This window comes from Magnolia sinica, chromosome 1, assembly GCF_029962835.1.
Source record: "Magnolia sinica isolate HGM2019 chromosome 1, MsV1, whole genome shotgun sequence".
Classification (NCBI taxonomy): Eukaryota; Viridiplantae; Streptophyta; class Magnoliopsida; order Magnoliales; family Magnoliaceae; genus Magnolia; species Magnolia sinica.
In genome coordinates this window covers 102,839,408-102,854,701 of record NC_080573.1, presented here as the reverse complement: position 1 = coordinate 102,854,701, position 15,294 = coordinate 102,839,408, and the positions used below count along the sequence as shown (strand labels likewise).

The 15,294-nt window shown below is 37.3% G+C and overlaps 2 long non-coding RNA genes across 2 annotated transcripts; both read right to left on the bottom strand.

Annotated features, from left to right (window-relative positions):
• Window positions 1-412: 412 nt before the first annotated feature.
• LOC131254717 (uncharacterized) lies at window positions 413-2,947 on the bottom strand. The gene is made up of 4 exons (XR_009175841.1): window positions 2,898-2,947; window positions 2,552-2,591; window positions 2,395-2,471; window positions 413-472 (listed from the first exon to the last, which is right to left on the bottom strand). It is a non-coding gene; the product is annotated as an uncharacterized LOC131254717 (long non-coding RNA).
• Window positions 2,948-4,854: 1,907 nt separating this feature from the next.
• LOC131254643 (uncharacterized) lies at window positions 4,855-6,719 on the bottom strand. Its single transcript, XR_009175807.1, has 3 exons — window positions 6,479-6,719; window positions 6,240-6,374; window positions 4,855-5,029 (listed from the first exon to the last, which is right to left on the bottom strand). It is a non-coding gene; the product is annotated as an uncharacterized LOC131254643 (long non-coding RNA).
• Window positions 6,720-15,294: the final 8,575 nt, after the last annotated feature.

The following is a 15,294-nucleotide window of genomic DNA, read 5'->3' as shown; positions in this document are numbered from 1 at the left end:
GGATCATACATGTATTCACTGAAGAAGATATGCTCAAAGATTGCAGGGTCATCCAGAGATGGAAGATCATGCTTCTTTCTAGCTTCACACTTCCCTTCTATCATCTCCACTGGCACATTGAGTGTTTCTGCACTGTAATACACCTGCCAATTGAACTGAAAATCATGTGACATCATTTCTACTAGTCACTAGAAACAGGCATATGATTTGTGACTCCATAACATGTCTGTGGGTTCTCTATGAACTCTAATCACAGAGTGATACCCAAAAACCTGACACACTTGGTGGTCAAACTACAACTCAATGCCAACATGGACTGGCACATCAGCCACTTTTGTTGTAACAAGAATCGTTTGATAACCATGATGAAGAAGAATACTTTCCAAGAAAGAGCTACCAGTTAACAGCCAAGAAACTCACCTCCATCGTGACGTGGCAAGCCAAAAGTTGATAAGGCATGTACTTATAGCCACTGCAAAAAGAAAAAATGAAAAACTGAGTTGTGGCTTTTAGGTTTTCTCAATGACATCATATCTTTTATTCAAGTCACAATACAAAATAAAATTCAAATCTTTCAAGGCCTGATTGAGTTTCATCGACTTAATGCAAAGATAATCTACAAGCTCAAAACAGAGCTAATCACAGGTTCACTTGGCCAGAAATAATCCATTGATCTAAATGCATCATTTACACTGCATTTTGAAACACACCTGAGTTGGATTGCAATTGTTCAGTTCAATTAGGTGGCAATGATTGAACTGTATCGACGGTTAGTGTTATTCATAATGGAGTACAAATTGCAATTACATTCCTTTCTAGTTGAACTTGGAGTAATGATCACACAATACAAATACTATGATAGTTTCAAATTGGTCATTTCAGCTTCACTGAAATGATTATTGCATTTCTAGATGATAGCATGTCCACACACAACCATAGCCTTGCATATACTCTCACCTTGAGCTGTCCTCAAACTATCCATACATATTAACTTTGGAATTCACTTTTAGTCGAAGAAATTGAATGTTAATCTATATGCAAATAGAGATCATCATAGTTCCAACACTTATCTTCCTTGAATGAAAAGAAAAAACCATTGAATATCATTCAAAATATAGAATATGAAAGCAATGTAACACAAGTTCTTCTACAATATTTGGTGGTAATGTCAGTTGTATTAACAACATGCCTGCACTGCAAAAGTTCAATACAAACATTCTACAACAGAAATAACTTTTGTTTTTAAGTTGAGACTATGAGAAACTCTGATATGACTGTGGTACTATCAACATGATCAAGAGATATGGGAGCCAATGGAATTTAAAAGATATACCGTAGTTACTAGAAACCATATCATTAATGAAGTATATAACATAAGTGCTTTTTTTCACAACAGCAAAACTTCATAAGGTTGTTAACATTACTGAGAACAGAAGTTCTTAAAAGTTTAGGAGAGCTCCAATAAAGAAAACCTCGAAGACATGACAAACTCAATCTTCCTTCAGTGAGCAGATAAGCAATAATTGCGATTCCTTTATCTTAGCGATAGATTGCACCACCGAACTACAAAGAATTATGATAAGATCTACATGTAAGAATTTTTCTTTCTTCCTCTTTCTACAAGAGTGTTTCATAGTGACCATAAGTTTTGGATTAAAACTATGTCATTAATGAAGTATATAAGCCACCAAGTTTCAACAGGCTTTAAGCCAGGTTTAACTTTACTTCATTGGATATTGCATCTTTACTTCCAAATAAATGAATTCATTGTAATGTAAATCAATTGAGCACAAATCAAACCCTGTAGTGATCAAGAATTCCATTGGGTGGCTAGTAGAATTCCACTGGGCACAAATCAAACCCTATAGTCCTTTCCTATCAATTGGGCACAAATCAAACCCTATAAATCAATTGCTCTCCTAGATTACCACCATTACAATTTGTGAGGCAGCAAACTGTCCAAACTTCATCATTAATTATCCTTCAATTTTTGTGATTGTTCCTTTTAATAGAACAATTTATGGAAAACATTAAGGCCCTTCCAATCTAAACCTCACATCATTTGCATAGAATAAAGGCAATAGATTTCAACCTAAGGAATCTTGCGGGAGTTGCGTAAGTTTGCTGTTTCTGTAAGGTATGTAGGTATTTTTCTGAGCCAAGGCTACAATCACATCTCCCAAACAGGAAAGGGACCGATTGATATGCTGTGCTTATTTTAGCCTATCTCCTGTTACTTTCTGATTTATCCACCCTCTCACTTCCTGCATTTTCTAACCATTTAGTGTCACCATGTTGATAAAGTTCTTCACTAAACAGTAAATTTCACAACAATCATCATCAGGACAAGAACAAAACAAATTCATAGAGAAGTCACTTATTGAAATTACCAACCTTCATAGAGAAGAAGTATGGGAACAATCGTTGCAATAACAAATTCATAGAGAAGTTACTTCTGAAGCTCACAATTGCTGCATCAACAAATGCAGATTTCAATATATATAATACAAAGCCTGCACCAAGAATATAAAAAATGAAAAATGTTTCTTACTTTTCAAGAATTTGGTTGCATTAGGAAATGCTTTCAACACCTGGAAAAGAGACCAAATAAAGAAAAAGAAAAAAAGGTAAAAAATAAAAAATAAAAAATCAGCATATAGTGCAATATAATCTGCAAAGTTTACAAAATTAAAAATGATAATGGATGACACTTCAAGCAAATAAACATATGTCAAAATATTTATGGAGAGAAATTTAAAATAATAATTTTAAAAAAAAAAACATAAACACGTTAAGCATTTATGATGCAAAATCCTGCACCAATTGAACTTCATTTATGATTACTGAAATTCAGTCCATGCACAAGTGAATCCAGTGAGAAGTTGTGATATGCATACCAAGGGTATCATATAATGGAGCACAATAAATCCCATGAGCATTGCCGGCTGTTAAGTTCTTTAATATGTTGCAGCCATTGCTGAAGGAGATTCTCTTTTTAGAAGGATATAGTGTTGACCTGAATGATTTTGACATTCCCAAGGCTGTTACTGAAGATATAAAGAAGAAGATTCAGGACATATCACCTTTGCTGCTTCACTTGAGATCAAATTACAATGAACTTGTAGAGTTGTTAGTGGAAAGCTACCTGAAAACTATAAAACTGCCAATCGTGACTCGTATTCTAAAGTTATCTGCTTTGGGTAATTTGATAGATTCTAAAAATAATTCAGCTATCAGTAAGGTTGTTCAATAACTTGGCTTTTTGGGGCTTCAACTTTATGACCGAGGGAAGTTTTATTCAAGGCGTTTGGTTGAGGATATGAGTTTCCACTTCCAAATTAAGTATTCTGTTAATGGTGATATGAGTTTCCACTTCCAAATTAAGTATTCTATTAATGGTGATATGAGTTTCCACTTCCAAAATAAGTATTCTGTTAATGGAGTTGACTATCCTTCTAAGGCATTTGGGTTAGTTAAGAGCTCCTTTTTTCAAGGTCTGACCCCCTATGAAGAGTTGGTCCATTCCATATCATCCAGGGAAGTGTTGATCCGTTCTTCCAGAGGACTTACTGAACCAGGAACTTTGTTTAAAAATCTAATGGCCACACTTAGAGATGTCATTATCTGTTATGATGGGATAGTGAGAAACCTCTGCAACAATTCTATTATTCAATTTGAGTATGGACAGGTGGACAAAAATAGTCCTGGCAGGTCTCTTGCTGGTGAACCAGTTGGTGTATTAGCTGCTACTGCAGTATCAAATCCTGCATATAAAGCAGTTCTTGATTCTTCTCAGAGCAACAACTCTTCATGGGAATCGATGAAGGAAATACTTTTGTGCAAAGTCAACTTCAAGAATGATATTATAGATCGGAGAGTTATTCTATATTTGAATGAGTGCTTCTATGGGAAAATGCATTGCAAGGAGAATGCAGCATATTTAGTTCAGAATCGTTTGAAAAAAGTCGCTTTAAAGGCATCGACAAATACCTGAAAGTTCAGAAGCGGATACAGGCCTTGTTGGCCACATTCACCTTGATAAGATGCGCTTGAAAGTACTCGAGCTGAGCATGGATGAGATCTTGCACTCTTGTCAAGAGGTTATAAATTGCTTTGGGAGAAAGAAGCACGCTCTTTCACCTTTTTTTAAGAAGATTTATTTGTCTTCCTGCGAATGTTGCACACTTCAGCAATAATGTGATAAGAAGTGGTCTCAGCTGCCATGCCTGCAGTTCTTCTACAAACAGCAGGAATATTCATATCAAACAGCACTAAGTAGATTGTCTCTTACAGTTGTCTTCTAGATGCCTTAGCAGATTCAATATCTGAAGAAAATGAAAAAATAATAATAATAATAATAAATTGATGGACTGTCTTCTAGATGCCTTAGCAGATTCAGTTGTCTTCAGTCCATTACTATTGCCCCTATCAAGGAGAGATGATACCATTACCAGTTAAACTTCTGATTCCCACTGGGACACTATGCTAACTACACTTTGGGCATAACTTCCTCAATTGGGTCGGGACCACATTTTCCTTTTTTTTTTTTCTTTTTTTGCACATAAATAACAAACTTTGCATATGCATTCCATGTTAGCACTAATGCCATTAAGATCTTTTTCAATCAAGTGCAGATTTGAGAACTTGATCATGCTCTCGTACCAATAGAAGACTTTATTTATGTCAGATCTCTCCAAATTAGTAGCACTCCACACTTGCTTTGAAACAACATTTATAATTATAGAGATGATATCCTGTTAGCTGAACGAAGCAAATGGAGCACAACAACAGTAGCAGCAAAAAACAAAAAAAACAAAAGTCCATGTACCCTGAGAGTATCCAATGATCTATTGGTAAAACATCAATTTCAGCAGTCTGTGTACTGTTAACCTCTGGTTCTCATTTTTTTGGAATTGTATAATCATAAAGCAATGGAAATAATGTGAAATTAGATGATATTATTTTTTTTGGAATTGTACCTTCTGATCACGCATAGGCTGCAGATGAAACACATTCCAGAACTTCTTACCTGCATCAGTTCAAACAACTTAGAAGCTCTTTACAGAAGAAATGGTAAAGAAAAAAAAATTCAAAGAAGACCAATGATTTCAATCTCCATCTTATGCATTTGAACCAAAATCCCATTCTTTCAAGCATAGAGAGGGAGAGAAGAAATCTAAAATTGACATCTTATTATATTAGAGCAAACACAAAACTTAAGTTCATAATATGATGGATATAGACTAGAAATAGTGCTCCAAAATGTTTTTGGGATCAATATCCATAAAGGTCATTGAACAAGAATTTGTTCAACCTAGCAATCATTGGTAAACGCAAAAAATTGTCCTACTGTTCAGCCTACCCTCAATAGAACATTTCACGGATATGGGCACTATCTCATTTTTCACAACAGAGGAATCCTGATCATCAGATATGGGCACTATCTCATTTTTCGTTTCAGCATAAGCTACCATGCGATACTTGGAATTTCTCCATCATTACAATTTTCACTGCCCATAAATTTAAAAAGAAAAAAAAAAGTCATCTGTCAGGTCTTGAGCAAGGGGAGTCAAGTGTTAGTTTTGCACCATTTATAAAATGGTGGTGAGACTTTAGACATACACATGGCATGCTTGTATGGCAATCCAGACCATCCAAATCTATGGATGGAGCACAAGTGCATAATAAAAAATCTTCACTGAGAAGATAACATTAACCATCAGATTTGTCCTTCCAAATTTGGACCATTTACTTTTATTTTTAACCATCTATCCATATGATATCCTTTAATTGGATGGTTAGGATTGCTTGATCAGTGTGATTTAGAAATGTCTGATTTTAGAAATGCTCCATCAACAATGAGATCCACAATCTGGATGGTGTGAATAGCTGTAAATCAATCTGATATGTAAGGTGGATGAGTCACTGCTAATTTTTAAATGGTGCCAAAAAAAAAAAAACAAATAGATGCAATAGCTCTATTGAATTTACCATTTTATCTTAGAAAATGAATTGTCTATCAGTGGAAGGAGAGTAATAAATATGAATTCCCTTTCTATTTTCAAATCAGGTGGAGAAGGAAAATGAAAAAAAAAGTTGGGAGAGAAAAGTACAAAAAGAGAAGAGGGGAGTCTAACAACATAGAAAATCTGCTACACAAGAAAGAAATGCATCCACAACAGTCCTTGAAAATTCTGATTCAAGCTAAATTGTTGGATGTAGCTCGATGAGGCTGTTACCTGGCTCTGGTTTCTGAACTCCTCTGTTTCTCATTGCCTCTCTCACTCTTGTCACTTTGTTCCATTGGCTAGCACTTGCAAACATGTTTGCTAGAAGAACATAATCCCCACTTTGAAAGAAGCGAATCCAACCGTCTGCAGGTCAAACTATGTATGAAAAAGTTGGACAAAGCAAAAACTTTCGAGGAAAGAAATCAGAAAAGAAAACAAATAGAAGAGAACTAATGTAGTGTACAAACCTCAACTGTTTGAGAGCTAATGTTGACTTTTCACATCTATATAAAGGGTGGGAAATTTTTCATGGAAATTGTCGATGATGGTGCTTAGAAATTTCTCATGTAGGTGTTCTATTAGGCGTTAATTGTTTGACTTCTTTGGTTAGTCAGAAAGAACCCAGGCAGGTTCATTGCAACTCTCCACCATACAGTCGATTGCAACCTGTAAGATGATATAAGTTCATATCCACCTCAATACAACAAAAATGGCCTTGTGGCTAGAAATGAACAATCAACCAAACCATATACAAGAATTCCAGGACATAACAGTGCATTCATAGATATTTACAGATTTTAATGCATGGATTGTGACATCTTTGGAAGAATAATAGATAATGAAGCTGTTAAAGCTGAGGTCTTTGCATGGAGAAAGCACAATGATAGATAATGAACCTATAACAGAAATGTTTTTTGTGGCACATTTTGCAGATGAGCATTAGCACATCCAACTATTAATATTTTTCTAGATGCACCAAACAGCTCAAATCTAGTGAATGTGCACCAGCTGATGCATACTCAATTTCATTCTCATTCTGGAATACATCTAAACACGCGTTAAAATACATTACATAAATGTAGGGGAGAGTAATGGGATATTAACATACAATACACAAATGCAAGTGAGTAATGGTCCATTTTACTAGATTACAAGCAAAATGTCAAAATCTGCTTATAGTACTTATAGCTAGTTCAGATCCAAAATCTTCTTTTGTGGAAACAAATTCTATCCATGATACAAGACCACAACAATTTGCAGATGATTTCAGCAAAGATTGAAATGCATTATGAGAGGGGAGATTACCAGAACCTAATAAAGTTTCCTACTTCGTAATGAAGTAGGCTTCAAATTGCAATTGCATTCCTTTCACGTCCGACTTGAAAGTAACCTAATCTGAATTTGGACCCCAATTCCTCAATCTGACTACTGAATTTATTGCAATCCAATTGAATACGGCATCCAAACGCACCCTTCATTTTCCGCCTAATCGATTTAAAAATAATAATAATAATAATAATAATAATAAAGATGATAAAAGAATATGTCATGAAAATTTAGAAACTTGCGGATATAACAGAACACGAACCGGTAAATGAAGGATTAACCCTAAAAATCCAAAGAAATCTCCAGAGAGAGAAGGAGAGAGAGAGAGAGAGAGAGAGAGAGAGAGAGTGAGAGAGAGAGAGAGACCTTATGTTGAAGGGAGATGAGGAGCGACAGCAACAGCAGCGCTGGCGCACGTTAAGCAGTAGCAGCGGTGGCGCACGTTAAGCAGCAGCAGCGGTGGCGCGCGTTAACCAACGGGGGATCTGGAGGCGCACGTTAAGAGTATGGAGCCCTGGGGATGATGCAAATCCAGATCTATCCGCTAAACAAATCCAGTTACCAGATCTGGAGATGATGCAAGTGAGGAAGAGAGAGAGAGAGAGAGAGAGAGAGAGGAGAAACCATCATCGAAAGGAGGGCGACGCACGACCTGCGGGCTAGGGGTGTCTGGGACCGGGATGGTGAGAGAGAAAGAGAGAGAGAGAGAGAGAGAGAGAGAGAGAGGGCAGAGGGAGGGCGGGACCATGAGAAATGGGGGGAGATTGGGCGCGGCTCTGTTTTGAGCGCGCGCCCAATTTTGGGCGGGACCAATGACGGTGCTCTGTGGGCCCTACTATGATGTATGTGTTTCATCCATTCCGTTCATCCATTTTTAAAGATCATTTTAGAGCTTTATGCCAAGACTTAGAGGGATATAAATCTTAAATGGTCCACACCGCATGAGAACAATAGTGATTGGATATCTGCCATTAAAATCCTCCTCAGGCCCACTATACTGTTTATTTGACATCCAATCTGTTGATTTGGTCATACAGGATCAGATGAAGGGAAAAAACAAAAATCAGCTTCATCTAGAGCTTTTATGGCTACCAAAATGTTTTTAATGGTCGACACTATTCAACACTGTTTCCTGTAATGTGGTCCACTTGAGATTTGGATATATCTCATTTTTGGTCTCATAGTGTAAAATTATCTGTAAAAATATATGGACGGCATGGATGAAACACATACATCATGGTGGGGGCCACAGAGCACCGACCACCGGCCATTGGCTCGGTCAGGGAAGTAGCCAATCCGTTCCCAAGCATACTCAATAAATCCTGTGGGCCACCATAATTTATTCATTTTATCCACTCCATTCATTTATTTTATCATATAATTTTATTATATAAGCTTATAAAAATCTGAAGTGAACCACATCATAAGAAAAGTATAAACTGAACGTCTACCATTGAAAATTTTTGGGAGGCTACTGAAGTTTTCGATTAAGTTAATATTTTAGTTTTTCCTTCATCCATGTATTTGTGATCTATTGAACAGGTTGGATGACAAATAAAAATCATTGTGGGCCATAAGAAGATTTCAACGGTGGAAATTATTATTCCCACTGTTTCTAGTGGTATGGTCCACTTGAGCTTTGGATATGCTTTAATTTTGGGCCCAACCACTAAAATGATCTGGAAAAATGGATTGATAGTGTGGATAAACCAAATACATTCACTATGTCATTGCTAACTGGATACGGCAGAGTAAGATGCAATGTGCGTTGAAACCCTTATGGGGATCACAAAAGTTTCGGATCAATACGAAATTTGTTTTTCCTATTCATCCAAGTATTTGGACCACACCGCATGAAATGGTGTTGACTGAATATCGAACATTAAAAACTTCTTGTGATTGAGCCAAAGTATGAGGGAGATTCAAAGTTCGAGTGGACCCAATCATCCGTATACGAAACTCCAGTGGGCCCTACCATCTAAAACTATGTGAAGATATCCTAAAAAATATAAAAGCACTAGGTGAATGGGCTGGATTTGTGAATCACATTTAGGTGGGCCCAATATATGATTATGAATGTTAACCCTCTCCACTATATTATGTGGTGTGGCCCACCTAAGTTATGGATTGAGTTTGAGTTTATTTTTAAGCTCTTAGCGCACCCGAGTCATGGATTGACTTTCTTCATATCGCTTAACGCTTTTCTCGGATTGTTTTAAGATATTAATAAAAAAAATGGGACGGGTCCAAGGCTCACGTGGACTACAAAGAGGAGATTGACAGTGTGGAAACATTATTCCCACAGTTTCCTATGGTATGATCAACTTGAGCTTTAGATATACCTCAATTTTGGGCTGAACCACTAAAATGATTTGAAAACATGGATGGATGGAGTGGATAAGACAAATACATTCACGGTGGGCCCAACTAAGTCTATGATATCATTTTAGAGAACTATCCAACAAAATGAATAATATCCCAAAATTAAATGGACCACACCACAAATACCAGTAGGGGATGATTATTTTCACCATTAAAAATTTTGTAGGGCCCACCATAACATTTTTTTTCCCATCCAATCTGTTCATAACCCTGATTCAAACAAAAAAATGACTCAATGCGGTTTTGGATTTTGGACCAGTTCTTTTGTTGTAAGCCCAATGAAATCCAACGGGCCAACCCAATCTGTTACCAATCCTGGGAATCCATACCTAGCGAAGGAGACATCGTCTTCATAGACGGCTGAGGATAAAGCACATGAATAACAAGAGGTTCTCTCACAAGCAATTACCTCTTGTAAGCAATGCTAAAAATGGAGTCCAGTGATTTTCTATAACATAAGAAAATTGTAGTTTCAGTGGCCAGGTGTTAATCTAAAGAAGATTACAACTCTCTTCATATTTACCTTTTCAACAGGTCGAATTTCAAATAAACATTACGATGGACCTTAAGATAGTTTCAACGGTGGGAATCACTCTCCCCATTGTTTTCTATGGTGGGGTTCGCTACAAATTTTTATCTACCTCATTCTTTGGCTTATGACTTAAAATGATATTTCAAAATGGATGGACGATGTGGATATAACAAATGCATCATAGTGGGGCCCACAAAACTTGGTGTCATCACCATATGGCGTCCAAGAGGGAAACAGATTGGCTATGCCCTTGACATCATACCCGTGGCTGGTGGTCGATGCTCTATGGGTCCCACCATGATGTATGTGTTTCATCCATGCCATCCATCCATTTTTAAATATCATATTAGGGCTTGATACCAAAAATGAGAGGGATATAAATCTCAGGTGGACCACACCACATGAAAACAATAATGATTAGATATCCACCATTAAAACCCTCCTAAGGCCCATTGTACTTTTTATTTGACATCCAATCTGTTGATTAGGTCATACAGGCCCAGATGAAGGGAAAAAAATATTAGATTGATCCAAAACTTTATATGGCCCCAAAAAGGTTTTTAATGGTCGACGCTCATTCAACACTGTTTCCTATAATGTGGTCCGCTTGAGATAGGGATATATCTCATTTTTTGCATCATACCATAAAATGATATGGAAAAATAGATGGACGGTAGGGATGAAACACATACATCATGGTGGGGCCCACAGAGCACCGACCACCAGCCCTTGGCGCCGGTGTCAGCACGAGTAACCAATCCATTTCCCTCTCTCACGCGACTCTCTCTCCCTCTCCCTCTCTCTGCCGCTCCCTGTCCCTCTCGCCCTCTCTCCCTCTCAATCGCTCCCTCCCTCTGCCTCTCCTTCTCCATCTCCGGCCCTCTCTCTCTCGCGCGCGCTCTCCCTCTCCCTCTCCCTCTCCCTCCCTCCCTCTCTCTGCTTCTCCCTCACCCTTTCCCTCTCCACTCGCTCTCCCTATCTCTCTATCTCTCTCTCAAAACCCTAGTCCTCTCTTTCTCTCTCCCTCTCTCTCTCTCTCTGTCTCCTCGGCCCTCTGCTGCAACATCAGGTATCTCTCTCTTCGCTCGATCTACCGCTCGATCTCTTTTTCTCGCCAGGTATCTCTCTCTCTCTCTCTCTCTCTCTCTCTCTCCCTCCTTATCTATTCATATCAATTTGGGCATTTTTTTAAACATTTTTTAATCCGTCAAGTAACATTGTGCAATGATTTGTGTATTGGGAATTTTTGAGTTTCGAATCCCTAATTAGGGATTTGTAGTGTCGATTCCCTAATTGTGGATTAGTGTAGAGGTGTTGTGTCTGATGGTTGGGTCTTAAGGTTCAGGCTCTTATGAGCAGGCTTGGGTAAGATGTATTGATAGCAGATCGTCTCGGCGAATTTCCATAGCTAGGCTACCGACAAAAGCCTTCATCCAGCTGGAAGGATGTCCATCATCCTAGCAGTGGTAGCCCTATTCCAAGCCTTAGCATCAACGGTTGATGTGCTGGCTTAGACAGGGATGGTTGGCATCGAATAAGGCATCAGGCCTCATCTATGTGATGTGGTTTTCATGGTGCTTTTGGCTGGCGGAAGGGTGGAGAAAATGCTTTCATGTTTATAGGTGGAGGATAGTTGATACTTACCCCTGTTTTGGATACATTTGAGTGGTAGTTTTATCTGTATATGTATAGCAATCATATCCCTGATCCAGATTGCTTTTTCTTCCAATTCATGTTGATTGAGACTGACGTTGACATTGAAAAAAAAAGTAGTTTGCTGTCTTAAAAACTGGATCAAACAACAAACAGGGGATGTAAGTGATCACAACCAATTCAAACTGCTTTTGACCGTCGCAATCTTTGTAATCTTACATATAATTCAATTTATAAACTTCCAGTTAAAACTGGTTAAACAGCCAGTTAATAACTGTTTAGCCAACTGTTAATAACGTTACTGGTAAAAACTAGTTTGAATGGGTTTATGTCTTGCCATTTTTGACATATTCTATATGATTAGGAACCTTCAAGTATCATCTTGATTTATTGGTTTGCAACAAGTAAAGATTTGGGAAGACAGGAAGGCATTGCCACATGTGCACTAGGACCCTCTAATTCCTGCTTTTTCTTTGGCCCATCTGGGAGTTAATTCACCTTTCTTAGTACATCTTTGTTACATATTTTGACTTAGAAGTTATTGTATCAAATGAAAAAACTTCTATTACAAATTTACAATTATATGCCACATGTGCAATTTGTAAGTAATTTCTAAGTTTTATACCAACTTCAACTGAAATAACAGAATTTTCATTCGAGGCCAATAGTCTGTACAGATGGGGATATTTTGCATTAATGATGATGATACAGATCATTCATCTGGTGGATCCCAATGTTAATGTTCAATAGATCAGAAATCTACTCTGTTGAACAATCACAACTATCTGATCGATGGACTTCCTCGAGTTGCATATGTATATCTCTAGTTGCTGCATCATTTCATCTACAATTTGATCTTTACAAATGTTTCTGTATCATAAATACCGGGAATGTAATTACAATTTGATCATTGCTGGTCTACAATTTGATCTTTCATCATTTAAATTCAGAAGCATTGATTAACTTAATTGATGGAGGTTGAAGATTTTAAAAATAAAGTTAATATATGGTTGGAAGTTAATATTTCTAAGGTCGATTATAATCTTTATATGCCATTCTACCCATTCATAAGTGACTCCAACATCCATGCTGTAATTACAGTTATCTATAATAATAATAATAATTCATTCATTATAGTGCATTCACAATAGTTATCATTGTGGTTACAGTTATTCATTATGTGACAGGTTTTCAAGTGAGATGAACGAGTTTCAAAACAAAACAATCCGCGGTTTTATGAAGCGATTCCCAAGATGTATGTGTGTTTCAATGGCCATCTGCACCTTGAAAGCATACAATGGAAGCTAAGGAAAGCCTAAACCATTGGAGTGGCCTGGCCATTTGGACAGGCCGTGTTTATATATTTGCTTAAAATTAATGGAGCAGACCCGGATGTGCGTCGGAGCTATCCGGATGAGCAGGGGTCCCTGGAAGGTGGGAACCGCTGTTATGACCATGATAAAGCTGTCCATTTCCTATGGACAGCATTGGAGGGGCCTGGCCATTTGGACAGGCCGTGTTTATGTATTTAATCGAAATTAATGGAGCAGACCCGGATGTGCGTCGGAGCTATTCGGAAGAGCAGGGTTCCCTGGAAAGAGGGAACCGCTATTATGACCATGATGAAGCTGTCCATTTTTTATGGACAGCATTGGATGGGCCTAGCCATTTGCAACGGATGGCCGTGTTTATATCTGTATTTGTAGGGACCATACCCTTAACCTAAACCAAAACCTATGACCTAAAACCTTAACCTATAACCTAAACCTCAACCTTAACCTAAACCTAAACCTTAACCTAAAACTTAAAACCTAAACCTAAACCTAAAACCTAAATGTATTCTCAAATTCCTAACCTAAACCTACACCTAATCCAAATCTTAACTCCCTAACCTAAACCTATACCTAAACTTGAAAACCCAAACATAAACCTAATCCCAAACCCGAACCCGATTTCCTAAACCTAAACCTTAACCTATTCTCAATTCCCTAAACCTATATCTTATAACCTAAACTTAAACCTAAACCTTAACCTATACCTATAACCTTAACCTAAACCAAAACCTATGACCTAAAACCTTAACCTAAACCAAAACCTATGACCTAAAACCTTAACCTATAACCTAAACCTCAACCTTAACTTAAACTTAAACCTTAACCTAAACATATAACATTAACCTAAAACCTAAAACCTAAACCTAAACCTAAAACCTAAATGTATTCTCAAATCCCAAAACCTATACCTATAACCTAAATCTATACCTATAGCCTAAACCTAAACATTAACCTATAACCTAAACCTAGACTCATAACCTTAACATAAACCTATTCTCAAATCTCAAAACCTATACCTATAGCCTAAACCTAAACCTTAACCTATAACCTTAACCTAGATTCATAACCTTAACCTAAACCTATTCTCAAATCCCAATACCTATACCTATAATCTAAACGTAAACCCGATCCCGAACCCTAACCCGATTTCCTAAACCTAAACCCTAACCTATAACCTAAACCTATACCTATAACCTAAACCTAAACCTTAACCTATAACCTAAACCTAGACTTATAACCTTAACCTAAACCTATTCTCAAACCCCAAAACCTATACTTATAGCCGAAACATAAACCTTAACCTTAACCTATAACCTATACTTACAACCTTAACCTAAACCTATTCTCAAATCCCAAAACCTATACCTATAACCCAAACCTAAACCCGATCCCGAAACCGAACCCGATTTCCTAAACTTAAACCTTAACCTATAACCTAAACCTATACCTATAGCCTAAACCTAAACCTTAACCTATAACCTAAACCTAGACTCATAATCTTAACCTAAATCTATTCTCAAATCCTAAAACCTATACTTATAGCCGAAACCTAAACCTTAATCTTAACCTATATCTTATACTAACAACCTTAACCTAAACCTATTCGCAAATCCCAAAACCCATACATATAACCCAAACCTAAACCCGATCCCGAAACCGAACCCGATTTCCTAAACCTAAACCTTAACCTATAACCTAAATCTATACCTAAGCCTAAACCTAAACCTTAACATATAACCTAAACCTAGACTCATAACCTTAACCTAAACCTATTCTCAAATCCCAAAACTTATACCTATAACTCAAACCTAAACCCGATCCTGAACCCTAACCCGATTTCCAAAACCTAAACCTTAACGTATAACCTAAACCTAAACCTTAACCTATAACCTAAACCTAGACTTATAACCTAAACCTAAACCTAAACCTAAACCTATTCTCAAATCCCTAAACCTATACATATAGCCGAAGCCTGATCCTTAACCTTAACCTATAACCTATACTTACAACATTAACCTAAACCTATTCTCAAATCCCAAAACCCACACCTATAACC